This window comes from Drosophila melanogaster, chromosome X (genome assembly GCF_000001215.4).
Source record: "Drosophila melanogaster chromosome X".
NCBI classification, from domain to species: domain Eukaryota; kingdom Metazoa; phylum Arthropoda; class Insecta; order Diptera; family Drosophilidae; genus Drosophila; species Drosophila melanogaster.
Genome location: NC_004354.4, coordinates 17,546,432 through 17,563,010, shown reverse-complemented (window position 1 = coordinate 17,563,010; position 16,579 = coordinate 17,546,432). Strand labels below are relative to the sequence as shown.

The 16,579-nt window shown below is 38.8% G+C and overlaps 1 protein-coding gene across 1 annotated transcript in view, besides 2 other annotated features; it reads left to right on the top strand.

Annotated features, from left to right (window-relative positions):
• Positions 1 to 1,830: 1,830 nt before the first annotated feature.
• Positions 1,831 to 16,579, top strand: part of CG43658 (uncharacterized protein) — a 105,012-nt gene continuing 90,263 nt past the window's right edge. The window contains exons 1-2 of the mRNA NM_001272714.2: positions 1,831 to 2,182; positions 8,928 to 9,938. The gene's annotated coding sequence lies outside the window, so the exon portion shown is untranslated. The remainder of the gene's footprint in view (positions 2,183 to 8,927; positions 9,939 to 16,579) is intronic.
• Positions 5,569 to 6,013: a mobile genetic element.
• Positions 8,330 to 8,507: a mobile genetic element.

Here is a 16,579-nt window from a genome sequence, read left to right as displayed (position 1 = left end):
CACATTTTATTATTATTAACGTTAATGTCGCCCATGGGAGGGCACTAACGCCCGGCTCCACATAAAAGGCGCTTATTAATAAGAAATTGCAATAAACTACAAGACACAGCAGAACGTACAGCAATCCGTTGCTACACTACAAGAATTTTGCATATGTGCTATTTCGCGCAAGAAAATGTAAACTGAAATTAATACATTTCATTTCGCAGAACCATTTTTAATTATTCTTATACGTTCTTTATTTTTATATATTAATTATTCATTTAAGTTATATATGAGTAAATTTGTAATGCTTTTAGACGTTCAAGGCCACACTTTTTTTAAGTGCATTCCGGTACGCTGGCGCTTAAAGGAGCAACAGCTGGCGTATGAGTGAGAGGCCAGACGGTGGGAGAGGGGCACCGAAACAGAAGAGAGTGTGAGAAAGGGAAAGAGAGATCCCAGCCGGCGAATGCGCGGCAAAAACAAAAGGCAACGGGAGAAGCTCGGCGAAACAGCTGGCGAAGAAAGTCGCTCTCTTTGGCTTATCTCTTTTTAACCCTCTTCTGCCTGCCATTGCTTTTCTTAACCCTTGCGTATCCTTGTTGAGAGTAAATCAAGCGCTCCACATATTTTATTAAGTTGGAAACCAGTAATAAAGTAGGAAGCTCGCTGCCAGCTGCAGCTCACACACACACCTACACGCACACACTAACCGATGCACTCTTCTCCGGCGCTGGGGTTGCTGTTGTTGCACTGCCTGCTGCACGCGCGAAAATGCTAAGTTGCCAGGAGCGGATTCAGTTGGTTGGCTGCATATATGACAACCAACGAAGATTTTCTAACTCAGTATTAGTTAGACCATCATTTCGAGAAAACAGAAAAGTATAAACTTTTTTTCCGTATCATCGCAGTTATGAACCAAGCAGACTTAATTTTTTTTGTAACAAAACTAATAGATCGGCTTAGATTGATGAACTAACAAAATTAATCAGGTAACCGTATTCCCATAAAACATTGCCTACTTTTTCGGGCATTAGGTAAACTACAATATAAACTATACCCTGCACCGTTTTGAAAGTGATCCGCACCTGTTCTGAAGCATTTTCTGCTCTCTCCCTCGCTTCCCTTCTTCGATCCCACTCTTCGTAGAGGCTCAAAACGTGCGCCTAACAAAATGCCGGTTTAAGTTTTGCGTTGTTTGGCGTATACGTAATGCAAAAGGAGAGCGAGAGTAGTGTGCCGAAAACGAGAGAGTGTGTGAGAGAGCGGAAAAGAGCGCGCGCGTCGCTAGTTGCTTTTCGTCTGATTGGAACTCCAAACTCCAATTCCAGCTCCAACTCCTACTACAAATACAACTACAGCTCCACTGCATCAGCATGTTGTTGTTGCTGCTTTAGCTGTTTTTTGTTTTTGTTTCATCTGGCAGTTCTTGTTCCTTTCCTTCTGCACTCCATTCGCACACTAGCTCAGGTCCACAGCAGCAGTCAAAGCAATAGCAGCTACAACTGCGCAGCTATTAAATGTTTTCAAAATACCAAAGTTCTTAAAAAAATATGTATACTAATTATGTTTTTTTGATAAAATAATGTTTAAGCTATTTCAAAGATTGAAACCAATTTTATGGTTTGTGATGTGCATTGTTAAATTAAATTACTTACTTACTTACACTTACTTTTTAGCAATACTAAGTTCACAATAAACGTCGCTTCCATTCAATCATTAACTTAAAACAAGCTCTAAGCCATTTGGGCATTAATTCTTTTTCCGTGCCTGTGGCGAGCAAACTGCATTTGCGGCACTGCCGGCGTCGTCGACGTGGGGACGTCGCTGCGTCCGTGGGATTCGGCCGCAGTTGGATTTTGGTGCTGCTCGCGCGAGGACGTCTCCTCTCCTTAAACTTCTGCTGGGGCTCTCTTCGAAGAGAGCGCTAATCCTGCGAAGAGCGTCGTTTTTAAGTCGCGATCAGAAACAACAGTAACCACAACCTGGTGGCCAGCAATTCTTACCAGTTTTTAGAAAGAGCCACGAAAAAAATGAAGTAGTGTGAAATATTATATTTTCATTTTGTGTGTGCGTGTGTGTGCGGTTTTCCTTTAATTTCGTTACACTTCTTTTTTTTTGCGATTTTTGTTTATGTGCCAAACTAGTTTCGAGTTCATTGAATTTGCGGCGCCGTTGTCAACCGATCGTTGCTGAAAACGTAAGTGCAGCTTTTTAAGTAGCTAAGGATGCGTTTGCCGCAGGACATTTGCGGTCACGTGGCAGCTGCCGCCACCTGCGAAAACCGCAAAACGAAAAAGCCGCCAAAACATTAGCACTTGAATGGAAAAGTATTTCGCAAATTAGTTAAATAAGGGTTATAAAAGTGGCAGAAAAAGTATTTGTAGTGCACCAAAATTGAATATTTTTTTCCTTAGAACTGGAAGCGTTGTCTGTGTTTTTTAAACAATAATTGGCATGAAATTTCAAAAAATCGAAAATCATATACTTGACCGAAAAAAAAAGAAAAATATTACGTGAATTTATTTTATGTATATTAAGTTGTAACTTTAGGGCTTAAATCGCGATATAAAGTTTTCACATATTATATTTTCTGAACATCTCTTTTTAGACACTTTCTTAAAATACAAATAAATTTCAGAGTTGTCAATTTTTGGGTGAGAGCAGGTTTCCCCTTTTTAGCAGACTCACTACATACATTTATATTAACAACAATAACTTGGCTCTTTTGTCTCACAAGCAATTGGCTCGAAATGTTGTCGCGTCGCCCTTAGCTGTATCCTTTGTTTGGTCCTTGGCCATTAGGATCCCTTTTAATTAAGATGAATAACTTGCAGTTTTTATACGCCACAGAAATCGAAATTTCATCGCCGGCATTTGGTTGTTGCTTTATAAAGAGCTTTAAAACCAAACTTTTAAAGCATGGAAATAATTTAGTTTTTGTCGAAATACGTTAATAAACCTTCAGATAAGATTTACTGTTTGTTTATTTGTTTGTACAATTTATTACTTTGTCCATTTTTTTTTTTACTTTTTGTTGTACTTTGCTAGAAGTTTCCATCTCAAAGCGTTAAGTTTTTCTAGCATTTTGGCACAGCTTAAAAGTTGGCAAGTGCCAAAAGTTCAAGCGCGCTGCTCACCTTTCAATTAGCCGGGAATTCAGAGCGAATCTAATTAGTTGGCCAACATGGTGGTGGAAAGTGACGAGTCCTCTGATTTCCTGGCTCCCTGATTGCTTCCAAAAGCTGATCGATCATCAAAAGACACAACCGCCACGCAAAAAGGTAGCAAAAAGTAAACAAACTAAAAATCAAGCTACCGAAACAAAAAATGTACGAATTCTGGACTGTCGAAATGTTTTGGCAGTTTCAGCAGGGTGCTGTTAAAAAATGAATTCAGGAATTTCAGAAGTGTGGCCAATCATCAAACTGAATGAAGAAAAAAGTGCCCCTTTGGTTGACTCTTCCTGTTACATTTCACAAAGAAACATAAACGAATAGAAAGGAAAGTTGTATATTATAATCTTAGATATATTAACCGATAAATGTCAAAAATGTGTGTGTGACACGCAGTAAAGAATGTTAAATTGAATTAGGGGAAAAAGTATTACAAAAAAAAAAACAAAGTTCTTTGAATACCAGTTCATTACATTTTTTGTACATTACTTGACGAATGTAAGGACCTTTTAAGCAACCGAAAAATGCAAACAATTTGAGCAGCCCTCCGCTGATTTCGCTTATTAACTAAAATAAATCCGTCCAAACGGAAAGGTGCAGAAGGACAGGGCCGTTGGCCAAGTGCTACTGGCCAACTAGCTGACCATTTCCCTGTTTTGCCTTTTTTTTGTGTTTTTTTTTTTTTGTTAGCCTAGCTGCTGCTGCTTTATGTTTGCCTTTTATTTTGGCCACAAGTTCTAGTTAGTACGAGGCGGACGAAGGCGAGTTCATAGAGCCAAAAGAACCGGTCTTGGAAAGTCGTCTAAATGTTTCTCTTACCTTCGGGCACTGCAAGAAAAAACTAATTACGAAATAAGAGATATATAAAACATTTGGTTTAATGTGATCAGACCATCACGGTAGATTTAACTATCTTGGTGCGCTTCGTCACAACGTGGACTGCAAGCCTAAAAGATTTCCTAATCAGTATTACCTAACTATTAAAGTCATGATAAATGAATTAATGAAAATGAGGATGTGCTTCTCGAAAACCAGACTCGGCATGAAGTTCCCATGCTTTTTTATCAGTGCACCTTTTTATCCCCGTCCAAGTCGAAGTCCGAGACTTTTCGATGTCGATGCTGAAGGCCCACTAAAATGTCTGGCTGTGTGAGTGTGCGAGTGTGTAGTGGCTCCTTCCACGGAGTATTCATTCCCAGAGGAATGTGTTAAAGTGTCTAAAGCTGTTTGCCTTCCCCCCGAACGCGCCCCCCCCCTCCCCCACCTCAACCATCCATCCAAATCGCCAAATAGAAAATTCTGAACTCGAGGAGCAGCATAAAATACAAAGCCGAACGCATCAGAATGGCAACGGCGATTTATAAGATAGTCCCACAGAGCGCAGAGGAAAAATAATATCAAATATCAGGGCTTAATTGATTTTTTTCTTCGCCTTTTTACCCCTTTTTATAATGGATCTGACTCATTTGGTAGAGCTTATAAGTTATATAAGCATCATAAAAAGTACATGAAAGCTTTTTAATGCATCAAAATGTTTTTAAAATATGAATTTGCTATATGTGCTCCAATAATCTGTTAAATAGTAAAGTTAATTGCATGTGATTGCTGTTACAAAATGTTGTAATAAAATAGAGAAGGATGTACAAGGCTAAATTGCTACCTTAATATATAATAAAACATACAAGTTCTTAAAAAAAAAACGAAATCTAAATATTGGGTACCTCAGTTTATAACAATCTAATTAACTCCTGAAGAGTGAAATTAATCGCAACTAGTCGAAAAAATGTGCAGGACCTGAAATCATTATGGGCTAAAATTTAAGCAAATTGAGTTTGAAGCTGCCTGCTTCCCAGTTGATTCTCCTTCGCTCTTGCCTTGTTTGATGATGACATAGTATTTGCCCAAGTTAATGGGAAAATGGGAAATGAGTTAGCTGTGGAAAGGACAGTGAGTGGCGAAAATGTAATGCTGTCTGGGCAAAAATAACAGTTGCTCTGCATATTATTATTTTTTTGTATACACTTATTAATTCTCAAGGCAATAAGAACGATAATAGCTACAGTGCGTCACAAAATTGTAATTGGAATTATATTTCAATTAGCTTCATAGATTCTCAAAAATGAGGACTTTACATATTTTCAGAAATTATGAATTTTACATGCAGTAAAGACTAACATTATTTGTGGGCAATATACTTATGGCTGATACCTTGCAGCTCCTAACCCTAGGCCTTAACTAGATCCTCTCCCCCGAACGTCCCTCGATATTGAACGGGTTCTAATGGAGTTTTTAAATAAGTAATCACTTGCTGTTGTTGGCGGGCAAGGAGTTTCGTCAAAGGCAAAAGGCGACTGGTTAACGGTTAAAGGCGAATGCAAACATAAGCCCAGACATTGCCACGCCCCCTTAACCCTGTAGTTAATTAGAATTCCAATACTTCTGATGTAGTTAATAAAGTCTCAAAACGCAGTTGGTCATTTTATCTTTATTTGGTTTTTATTAAGCGAGTCTACATTCCAGATCTATTCCTGATTTATAACTGATCTTAGTGTGGTCTACAGGCAGATCTCTTGTGACAGCCAAGTGCTGACACTAGCAAATTCTGCAATATGTATGTATGAAGTTCATACTCGATAACCAATGGGAGTCGAGTGCGACCCCTAAAGGCGTACATGCTGAATTCGCATATTTAGTATTAGGGTGTATCTAAAGATCTACTAGGGTGACCCTAAGGAATTAGGGTGGTCCTAAGTTTACTTATTAGTCGACTTATTATTATGATTCATATTATAATTATTATTAATATTATTATTATTATTGTTATTATTATTGTTATTATGTTCGTATATACTACAACCCTTTGACTGCGCCCGCCTCCGCGCAATTTACAGGTTAACATGGGAACAAAGAGAAAAAATCGAGCACAGGAAACTCGGACCCTAATTGATTGTTAACTCGTGTGTGGTTCGCAATATTTTTTTTTGTTGCCTCTTGCTTCCCCTGAAAAATTGAGTCGCTGAAAATGCGGGGGAGTCCCCTGCAAGACCGCCCAACCCTCGCACAAAGACCGAAACCACCACAACACCCTCCTCCCACCCCCGCAATTATGGCTTAAAAAGTGTTGCTGGCATTTCGGGCCGAACAACTGCAACTGCAAAAAATAAAGGCCATAAGTAAACCAATTAGTCGCCCGGCAGTCGTAAGCTCAGTTTGCAGTGCAACTGTCGCCATCGCTGTCACTGCCAGGGGTACTCTAACCCCCGTGACCCCTCCAGCGCCCACGCCGAGCTCAGCCCCCTACCGCCGCCCAGTTGCAGAGTTGGCCAATTGGCTAGGGACATTTTTGGGGTTTTTTTTTTTTTAATTTTAAAAAACAGAAGTTGGAACTTTTTCCATTTGTTGCTTGATTAAATTAGTTTCTTGATGTATTTATACAAATAAATATATAAACATACTAATATGTAAGCATATGCTAATCAACTAAATCTTATTCTTTTTTTTATATATTTTTTTTTATTTATTTTAAATTGTGACATATTCTTACTGTTTCGATAAATCTATGTAATGATCAACAATGCGTATGAGTGATAAAGCCCATGCTTCATAGATTCAGCAAATCGACAGTTGGCAGCACTGAAACTCGAATCTGCCGCACCAGCAGCTCTTAGTGAAAATGCGGCTTTCGTATTGTGTAGTGTTATAAGCGCATTTGACTTTTTGCACAACGCAAAGTTGGCGGAAGCCTGGTGGCAAACCCCCATAGTTCGGGGGGGCTAACAAGCCCCCCCATATAAACGAGGAACAGAACTGGCTAAGACTTTTTGTTAGTCAAATGGATTTGTATTTCATTGTTACATTTTCATCAACATAATCTGTATGAAATCAGTATGCTTAAATCCATTTATAATCTAGATTGTATAAAAATATTTAATTTACTGCTCAACAAAATATGCTGTTTTTTACTTTAAACTACTAAAATGTAGACCGTTACCTGCATTTTAAAGGAAGTTTGAGCATTTTTTAGTGTCTCACTGTTAAAAATGGGCCGTTGGCACTTCTTGCTAGACACATTGCCTGTCGGCTTTTAGTTGCAAGTATTGCTTATTACAACTGCACTGGCATCACCCAGCGCCCACCCCCTGGCGCCCACTTTTCCTCCCACGCTTTTCCAGAGCGCTCAATGAAGCTTGAAACGCGCTTCTAAGTAATGGCAATCCGCTTTGGCTTTCAATTTGCTCTTCTCCACGCTTTCACCCGCCCCCTTTCTCCGCCCCATCTCCCTTTCTCCTATTTTGCATATCTTGTACATATGCCCTTTGGCTTTTTTCATACCAACAGCCAGATAGAGAAGAAGAACTAGCTGAGAGAATGGGGCCTACGTTAGAGATGGCCAAGTGGTGACATTTGTTCACAAAGAAACTGCGGTTATACAAATATTGTATATTTGCATTTTTCATATGAGCATATTAAATATAATGTTTTCTAGTGCTTTGATTAATTCGCATTGAATTCTCTTCAGTACTTATCATCCAAGTCGTCGTGTTACTTTTCCTGTGGCATCACGCGCCCATCCCTAGTATTAAGTTTGATGTTTGAGGGGGAGGCGCAACAAAAGCCTGTAAACGTTACTAATGTTGCACTGATGGGGAAGTACAGTGGGAGTGGCGAGAAGCTGCATACGAAAAAAGAAACACTTGAAGAGAATATTATGCTCAAGGTACTTAACTATTCCTAGAACAAGCCATACTTTATAATATAAATTTTTTGTATAAGCTTAAAAACAAATCTTAGCCAGACAAAAATATAACAGTGGCTCATATATCAATATTTAATGTAACTAACATATTATATTATTAATTATATTATATATTAAGCGTTTATCAATAGTTATCTCCTTAGTTTTCCTGGAGTAAGCGAAAGGCAAACAATTTTTTTCCGTGTATATTTATAGTCTGCAGTGGAGTGAAGGTGGTGAAGTTGTACATATTATTGCATTTTGTAAGTAAAGTGATTTCGACATCGTTATTTTCCGCCGCTTTTTATACCCGCTACTCATAGAATTATGGGTATACTAGTTTCGTTGAGAAGTATGTTACAGGCAGAAGGGAAGCGTTTCCGACTATATAAAGTATATATATTCCGAGCCGAGTAGATCTGGCCTTGTCCGTATGAACGTCGAGATCTCAGGAACTATAAAACCTAGAAGGTTGAGATTTTGCATACAGATTCCAGAGACATAGACGCAGCCCAATATTTATTGATAAAATGATGAAATTTCGCATTCGCATTCACACTAGCTGAGTAACGGGTACCTGATAGTCGGGAAACTCGAATATAGCATTCTCTCTTGTTATTTCATCTTAAGCTGCTCTTCCGTCTTTTGGTCCGTTTGAAAAACTTTGCTCTCTAGGCTTTTTGCTTTTTATGGCGCTTTCCTTTGCCAACTAAAATTTCGACCTAGAACTTTTTCAGGCCCGAGGAATATGGTCTCTTCAAGGGGGAAACGAAAGGAACGAAATTGCCATGTTGATAAGTTAAGAGCAAAAGGTAATGCCGGCGAAGGGGTGGGTGGGGTTTTCGTTTGTCCATGACTTAAGTGGCCTTTTAGTGTTTCGCGGTCCACTCCAATACCCCAATGGTCCCCACAACTTGGCTTGATCGACGGTTTAGGGCAGAGCATAAATAATGGATGGGGTCCAAAGAGGTTGGGAAAAAAAAGCCAAGAGTAAACGTAAAAATACTAATAATCAATTTTTCTGTTCTTTATAGGTTTTTCTTGCAGAAACAATTAAATGGCGGAGCATGATTTAACAAATATTTATGCAAATGCTGTACAAAATTAATTAGGACATCTTTGCCATTAACCACAAATCAAAATATATGGCAAACAAATGTATAGAAACTAGTGATGATACTCATTGGATAATTTAATTTATTTAAATTGCATTGTGATGGCTGCTTCAAATTTCAAGCAACAAATAATCTTTGAAATTGTGATGATTACTCTAAGAAATAAATCATAGACTTTAAAATACTTTTCAATGCACATTATAACATAGAAATTCGGTAGTTGAAATGCATTTTCCAATCACAACACACATACTAATCTGTACATACACAAAAAATAAAAAATGTTTGCCAGTATAGATATTAAAGTAACACAAAATTAAATAACCGAAATCGAAATGCCACAAATGTGTACAACAAAAGCCACAATTAAATAGTAAAAAGCTGTGCAACCGGAATACCGCAAAAATTAAAGTGCCACAAAAAAATGTCTTCAACCATTTCAATGTAATGCCAATTAAGCCAAATTCGTATTTAAGGCTCATTTTCAAAGCTGCAAAAATTCTGTGTGCATGAGAAAAAAAGTTATAAAAATGCAAAGAAACCTAAAGAAACCGACGAGAAAGACACCAGTGGGCATTCAATAAGATCGACAGCAACATGAGTAAAACGACATCAAAAACTGGCAACTGTCAGTAAACTAGTAGCCTGCAAATGCACCCGCAGCGAAGATCGGGAAAACAACTAAAAAATAGCAAACAAAAAAAAAAAAACAAAAACTAAATAAGTGTATGTATAGATAAAATGAAAAACAACAGCACTCCCTAGAGTTTAAATTGCAGTTCGATTTGCAGTCGTTGCCGGCGGCCTAATTACGCAATTAAATTATATATTTCGAGTGGCATTTGGAGTGAGAAAAGTTCAGAGACCACAAAAAAGAAAAAAATAAAATAACCTAATGCAAAACAACAGGCGGCTGGACCATCAAATCTGGTGAGTTTTATATCGAGCTTATGGCACTAGCAATAAAATTTGTGAGCTTAAATTTAATTTTATTTATAAATTAGTATGTCAAATGTGAGCGTAATCGAGAGAGCCGGCAAATAAAGCCTAGATATTATTTTTTAATGACTCATCGGAAAGGAGTAAATGTAGTAGTTTAATTTAAATAAACGTAAACTGAAATTAAGTATGAAAAATCATTAAAAAAATATAAAGGAAGAAAGCTCATGATGAAAATCGTCATTAAATAACTTGTTCCAAGTATTTCCGTTTCAGAACTGTAATATTTCCCAAAGTTGTAACATGAATTATCCACTTTCCGGCCTTTTTCAAGAATGTCAATCAATAGGAACTCTCTGCGAAATAAGGGGGAAAATAAGCTTAGTCGTTATGTAGGCCACTTCTCGTGGGTTAATTGCAAAAAGTTCAGAGTTGACATTCCTGGCGAGGGCGGATTTCAAATTCCTGTGGGGCAGGACTAAGTGTGATGCACTAAGCCATGAGTTTTTTTTTATGCCTTTTCTTTACGCAACTTTTGCCTGAAACAAAAGTCGTTTGTTGCACTTCTTTTGTGGCGCCTCCTGCACGGGTTAGCTAACCTAACTTAATCCTTCTGCCAAGTTGCATGTGGGTGTGGGTTGGTTGTGTGTGTGTGTGGCATGTTGGTAATAAAAGTTTCATTGACTTTTGCACTAGAGTTGACTTCAATGGCTTTTTATTGCCGCTCTCTTTTGAGGGGTCTTTGCCGGGTTGCAGTGCTGTTCTAAACAACTTTCCCCTACCAGCCAACTACAGTGGAGATTCGGCAACTTGAACGCAATCGAAAAGAAAACTGATAAGTGTCGAGCTGCACCAACATTTGTGTCCTATTTAATTTGTTAGCTTTCTTCTTGTGCAACACTGCAAATCGTTTCTAATGCAGTTTGCAAGAATGTTGTTGGTTTTACGATTCCTACCATATATTTCTAATTATACCCCCTCCAGTGAAAACATATCAACAATATCCGCCATTAAAATGAAACGACAAATTAGCCCGGCTTTTTCATTTCCACTTCATCAGCAATAAATGAGAAAATCAAGTGCGTACGTCTGTGCTGCAATTTTTTATTGAGCGATTGCGAATTTAATGAAATTATCAGCATTATATAATGAGTGTCGGAGGACCCGTCGTTGTAATGACTTCATTTCGAATGCAAAATGCAGAATGCAAACGATAATGACGATGATAACGACCATTGGGGGTCGGAGTCTGTTTGTTAATTAAATGCAATTCGCCAGGCCAACTGGCATCCGATTGTTGCCGATCGAAATTGAACTAGTGGAATATTGCAGATTTTAGGCTCGCATTTTATTGTTTGTATAAATCTTAAGGCTTGAAGCTACAAAATTAAATCACTTTAAGGACCTGTAATTGAAACCTTTCCTGCTTATAAACACAAAAAGGAAAGGGGAAGCTAACTGGCTTGAATGCACGTAATCCCTTGAGAACCCTTGAAGCCGAAGAACCTAAAATAAAACGCTAACTTCGAACTAACGGACGAAGGAAATTAAACTTTATAATGATGTCGTCGACTGGTATAAATTTCCATTGAGCCACTCCTCCAAGCCAAATACCCAATACAACCAATATCCCGGCAAAGGTGCGATTTCCTGCACCGCTCGCCCGGCTACCTGGCAACCCTAATGCAGTGAAAATAAACAGCAGAGTTGCCTCATCAGCCCGTTACGGGCATAAAGAAATCGCCACGAATCATGAATTTCTAATTGAAGCGGTGAAAAAAACAAAATAAAATAAATCCAGAGACAACGGAAAGAAAAATGCGAAACGCCAAACGCATGAGGATATGCACACTGAGAGAAATTCTAAAAAAAATTAAAAAAAAAAATTTATAATGTTTATAATAGAAAAACATTGAAAATTATTCTTTAGCTAGGAACTCTGTAGCTCGAACTGAAAACATGAGAAATCAGCAGTAATTTCTCTCAGTGCAAGGACTTGAGTGGAGAGGGTGGAGATGGGTGCAGGAATGCGTGCAACGGGCGCAACGAATGACATTTTGTTGCCGAGGCAACATCGAAAACGAGACGTCACTTCGGCTCACGGACCAAAGTCCCAGACACGGATGCGACTTTGGACAGGAAAAGAGACAAGGACAGGGACAGGAACAGATACGCAGACATAGACAGAGATGGGGCTAGAGTGTGAGAGAGACGGGCATAGGCGGCGGAGAGAGACAGAAACGCTTGGCACTTGACGTATGCCAAAAGCATTTAAGCTCCACGCATGCGCAGCCTTCGAAGGCATTTTTTATCCGCTACTCTTCGCGGGCCATTTTTTGTTTAGGGTATTTCGAACAAGTACCGTTTAGCTTAAGACTGCAATACACTGAAAGTAAAGTGGGATAAAAAAGCTTGAACATGCTATATAAAAACCTAACTTCATTTATTTCTTTTATTATTTTCTTTAGTAACTGTCATAATACAACATAAAACTCTATTTTAAATGCTAGCTACTGCTTTAAAGGCAATGCATGTCTTTAAATATTGAGAGCATTAGCATAATTGTTTTAAAATTATCCTCTATCAATAGATATACCTTTTTGGGTAGAGCATTTAGGAGTCGTTGATTTCCATTTTATTCTCGATTTTCTCTCGGGCTACAAACCGTTTTATTTATGCGCATTTTATACGCATCATTTTGTGCGAATGAAGAACGGGCTTGAAAAAAATGAGAAGGAGTTTGAAAAGAAGTTTGCTGTTGCAGTTATTCATGTTGTTGCTGTTCCTGTAAATGGCATTGCAATTTGGCCCACGTACAAACAAACAATTAAATAGCATACATACATATGCACCTTAAGCAGCGGGTGCCGGATAAAACAGTGTTGCAAACAGCATGATTATTGCCTTAGATATTTGAGTAGTATTACTTGTAAGGTAGAAACACATTAATTTTAAAATTTTATTTTTATTTTATTTTTCAAAAGAAACGAGTATAATTTGTTTGGAACCACTGTACTGTACTGTACTATAATCTGTAAAATTCAACCCCATCGTGCTCCGTTGGACATTCGGACTGTTGTCTAAGCCGCGTCTGCATTTGAACTTGTGAACTTCCCTGTCTGTCATTCACAGTGTTTTATTGTTGCCAATATGGAAGTGGGCAAGGGGATTCGCTGTTTGGGTGCTAAGGGGTCTAGTCCTAGAATTGCCTGGCAACATACATATTTAGCCAACAGGCTTCCACCGATTCTCCATTCCCACTTGAATGACTGGCCGAAAGTCAGTGACTCTGATTAATCCACATACACTTTGGCATGCGGATATGTTAGGCAAAATGATCCGGATATATTATCTCACAGTTTGTATTGCATTACCTTCAAAAGTAATACGAAAAGTACGTTAAGTGTGCCTTTAAGTATGGGTATACTTCCATAGGCTATTATTTGACCGATTGAATCGTACTTATCTTACTTAAATTTATTTAATTTTTCCCAATAATAACAACAAATCAAAGTAGCAGGTATCGGATTTTCCGGTCGTTTTGGCGGCGCTGTCTCGCATTTGCATACAGTTTAATTTCAGACTCCGTATTGCGACGCGACTCCTTTTCTGCATACGTTCCATTTCGTCTCGACTCGTTGGGTCCTCGACAACTGACATCTGGCATATGCCGGCCTCCATCTATATATAGATATAGATGGTCCAGCTCCGGCTGCAGCTTCAGCTTCATCTGTATCTTCAACTCCAACTCCTGTGTGGTGTTCTGTAACGACTGTCCTGCATCCTCGGTGCCCAAATGCCCGGTCCTTTTTCCGTCTATCTGGATATGCCTTCTGTTTGCTTGTTTGTGGCTGCTGTTTGCATGACTTCCATTTGGCAAACATTTTAATTTTAATGAATTTATGTAATCGCTTCGTTTTGCTCTGGTTTTTTGTTTCTTCTCTTCTTTCATTTGTTTAAATCATTTTTTTTTATGCCCTGCTCCTGTTCCACACTGCCGGCCTGCCGTCCAGCCTTCCTGCCAGTCGGTTCTTTGTTTGTTTGGCATCAAACACCCCTTTCCCACACTCGCACACATCGGCGTGTTTGTCAACACTTTTCATACACTCTGGCAATTTGGTTTGTTGACTTGGCTGGTGGCGCTCGGAAATGAGAATTGAAAAACTGGCAGACAGGAGCTTTGGCCATCATCGTTTGTACATTGTTGGACTGGGCAAAAAACTTGCAACAAATATTGCACCAGTCTACTATGCGAAATTTAACCAATGGTTAAAGTTGTTAAGCAAAATAATGTTCACGCATAATATAATTGAGATTAAAAATTAGAAATTTTCTATGCATAAGGTGATTTGGGGTTACTTTATTTTTTAGAACTTAAACATTTTTGTAACTTGTCTGCGAGTTATCCCATACATAAAAATGACCATGCTACATGCACTAGCTGTTGAAATTATTAAATTTATGTTAATCATTGACTTGTTTAAGGGCATTACCCATTCGTTGCATTAAAAGCGCGCTAAAAAAAATGCACTTAAATATCATTTTCTCACTCACGGAGGCAGCGATTCCCGCGGCACTTGGATCCTTTGACAGCCGAGATGAGGAACTTTTATGAAAATTGCTTTCCCCGCCGGCCGAAGAAGACGAGGAACAGAGTAGGGATCTGCTGAATGGCGACTTCCAGCTGCCTGACGTTGGTCCCATCAGACGAAATTGATTTCAATTTGTTGGCGGTACATAATTGTATTAATTACGGGCCCAAAACTAACCGCACAATCAAATGAGATGGTAAGGCAGCAAGGGTTCTGGCTTTGGATTGGGTTTGAGTTCGGGTCAGGTGGCTGGCGCTTGTTGGGTATCCTAACTAAAACCGCAAATTGAAATGAATTTTGCGGTTAAACACAGTCAAAAGGAAATAAAACGGGGGGGGTGTAGATACATACGTACATACAAAAAACGACGAGAATTGAGCGATGGCAGAGCAAACAATGCCTTATAAATCGATTAATTACGCGCAATTGAACAAATATTAAAATGAAAAATCGTATAAAAAACGGCAGTAGTATGCAAACAATATGTGCAAAGTTGGGCTCTAATGAAGCGGCCATTTCTCAAACAAAAACGCCCAAACCATGGCTTACTATGGCCAAAGCTATGTGCCCGAATCAATCTGAAAAGTTTTAAAACTGCACTGCAAAAAGAATCACATGCATACATATATAATTCAATTAATATATTTAGAAACTATTTGCAATAGCTGTACAATATTTTATTTTCTTAATTATAGAAAAGGTAAATATTTTTTTCTCTTTTTTTTTGTAAAATGAACAGGTAACTGGAATTTCTTTCAGTACTTCATATTTGTTTACCTCTGCTCGCCAAACTCTCAATGGACCAATGTGTCTAGACGTCGATCGAGTGCAAAACTAAAGTTGGCCCAAAGTTCGGATTTAGTTTTTGCGTGCGAAGTGAAACTCGAGGATTGATCACGCTTCGGTTAAAAGGGCCCTCGACCCAATTGTCTAGGGATTCGTATTGAGTAAATTATTTGTGTTTAATTATTCAGTATAATGGTCCCACTGTGATGGGCGATTGTTCGCCATCGAGTGCCCACTGTGATCTGCATTTAAGTTCGCAGTGAATCCATTTCGAGATGTGTCTGCTGCACGCAGTTGAGCCACGCCCCTTGTTGCAGCTGAAGAGAAAAGGCAACAAAGTGCCTACAAAAAGGCTTCTCCCACTTTGCAATGCGAAATCCGCTGTTGGGTGGTCGTAAATTATTATGATTATTGGCAGAGGAGTTAATGTGCAAGTAGAACGGCGACAGGGGGTTAAGAGAGCGGGTTAAGAGCGGTGGCAGGCCAATCGGCAACTTGTTAGACGGACAAAGAGTTCGAATATCTGCACACGAAAAAAAGACAAACAACTATTATATAATATATCATTTTGGAAATTATTATAGGCAGCGCCAAATAACTTGCAGTTCAATACTGAAGCTTCCTGCACAAAAATGTTGTCAATCAAAGTAAATATATTCAATAGCATTATATTTGTTACTAATTCGTATTGAATAAAATATCTCTGATATATGCATTTTATAATAAAAATAATAGTTATTTTCGACTATCTTGTCGATTATCTGATATGCAGTAGCTATAATAACTAGAAGACCATTGTTCTGCTGCTAAATTTAACTAATGTAATATAAGTGTTTTATTTTCAAATGAAATACTTGCTCTCTCCTCCCCTAATCCGCCTCTTTTTTTCTCTCAGTACACATCTACACTCGCAGAGTATCCGTAAATAATGCCACAAAACGTGCAGCACGATCGTGAACTTGCAACTGCCAGCTCCGCGGATTTCAGGGGGGATCAAACTTGGGATCGGGATCCCAAAGGGGGAATATGTATCTCTGGCAATTCGCGTAAAATTATAAATGAGCCTCTGGGTAGGCGTTTCCCGATATCGGGAAATGAAGCAGCAGCAGCAGCAGCCGCAACAGGCGTTGGAGGAGCATTCATTAGACGGCTGCCACTTCGTTGGAGGGGGGGGGGGGATAGTGGGGATGAAGCGCGTTGCAGGCTGGGGATGAGGATCGTTCTCATATAGAAGCCACGCCCCTGGCGACCAAA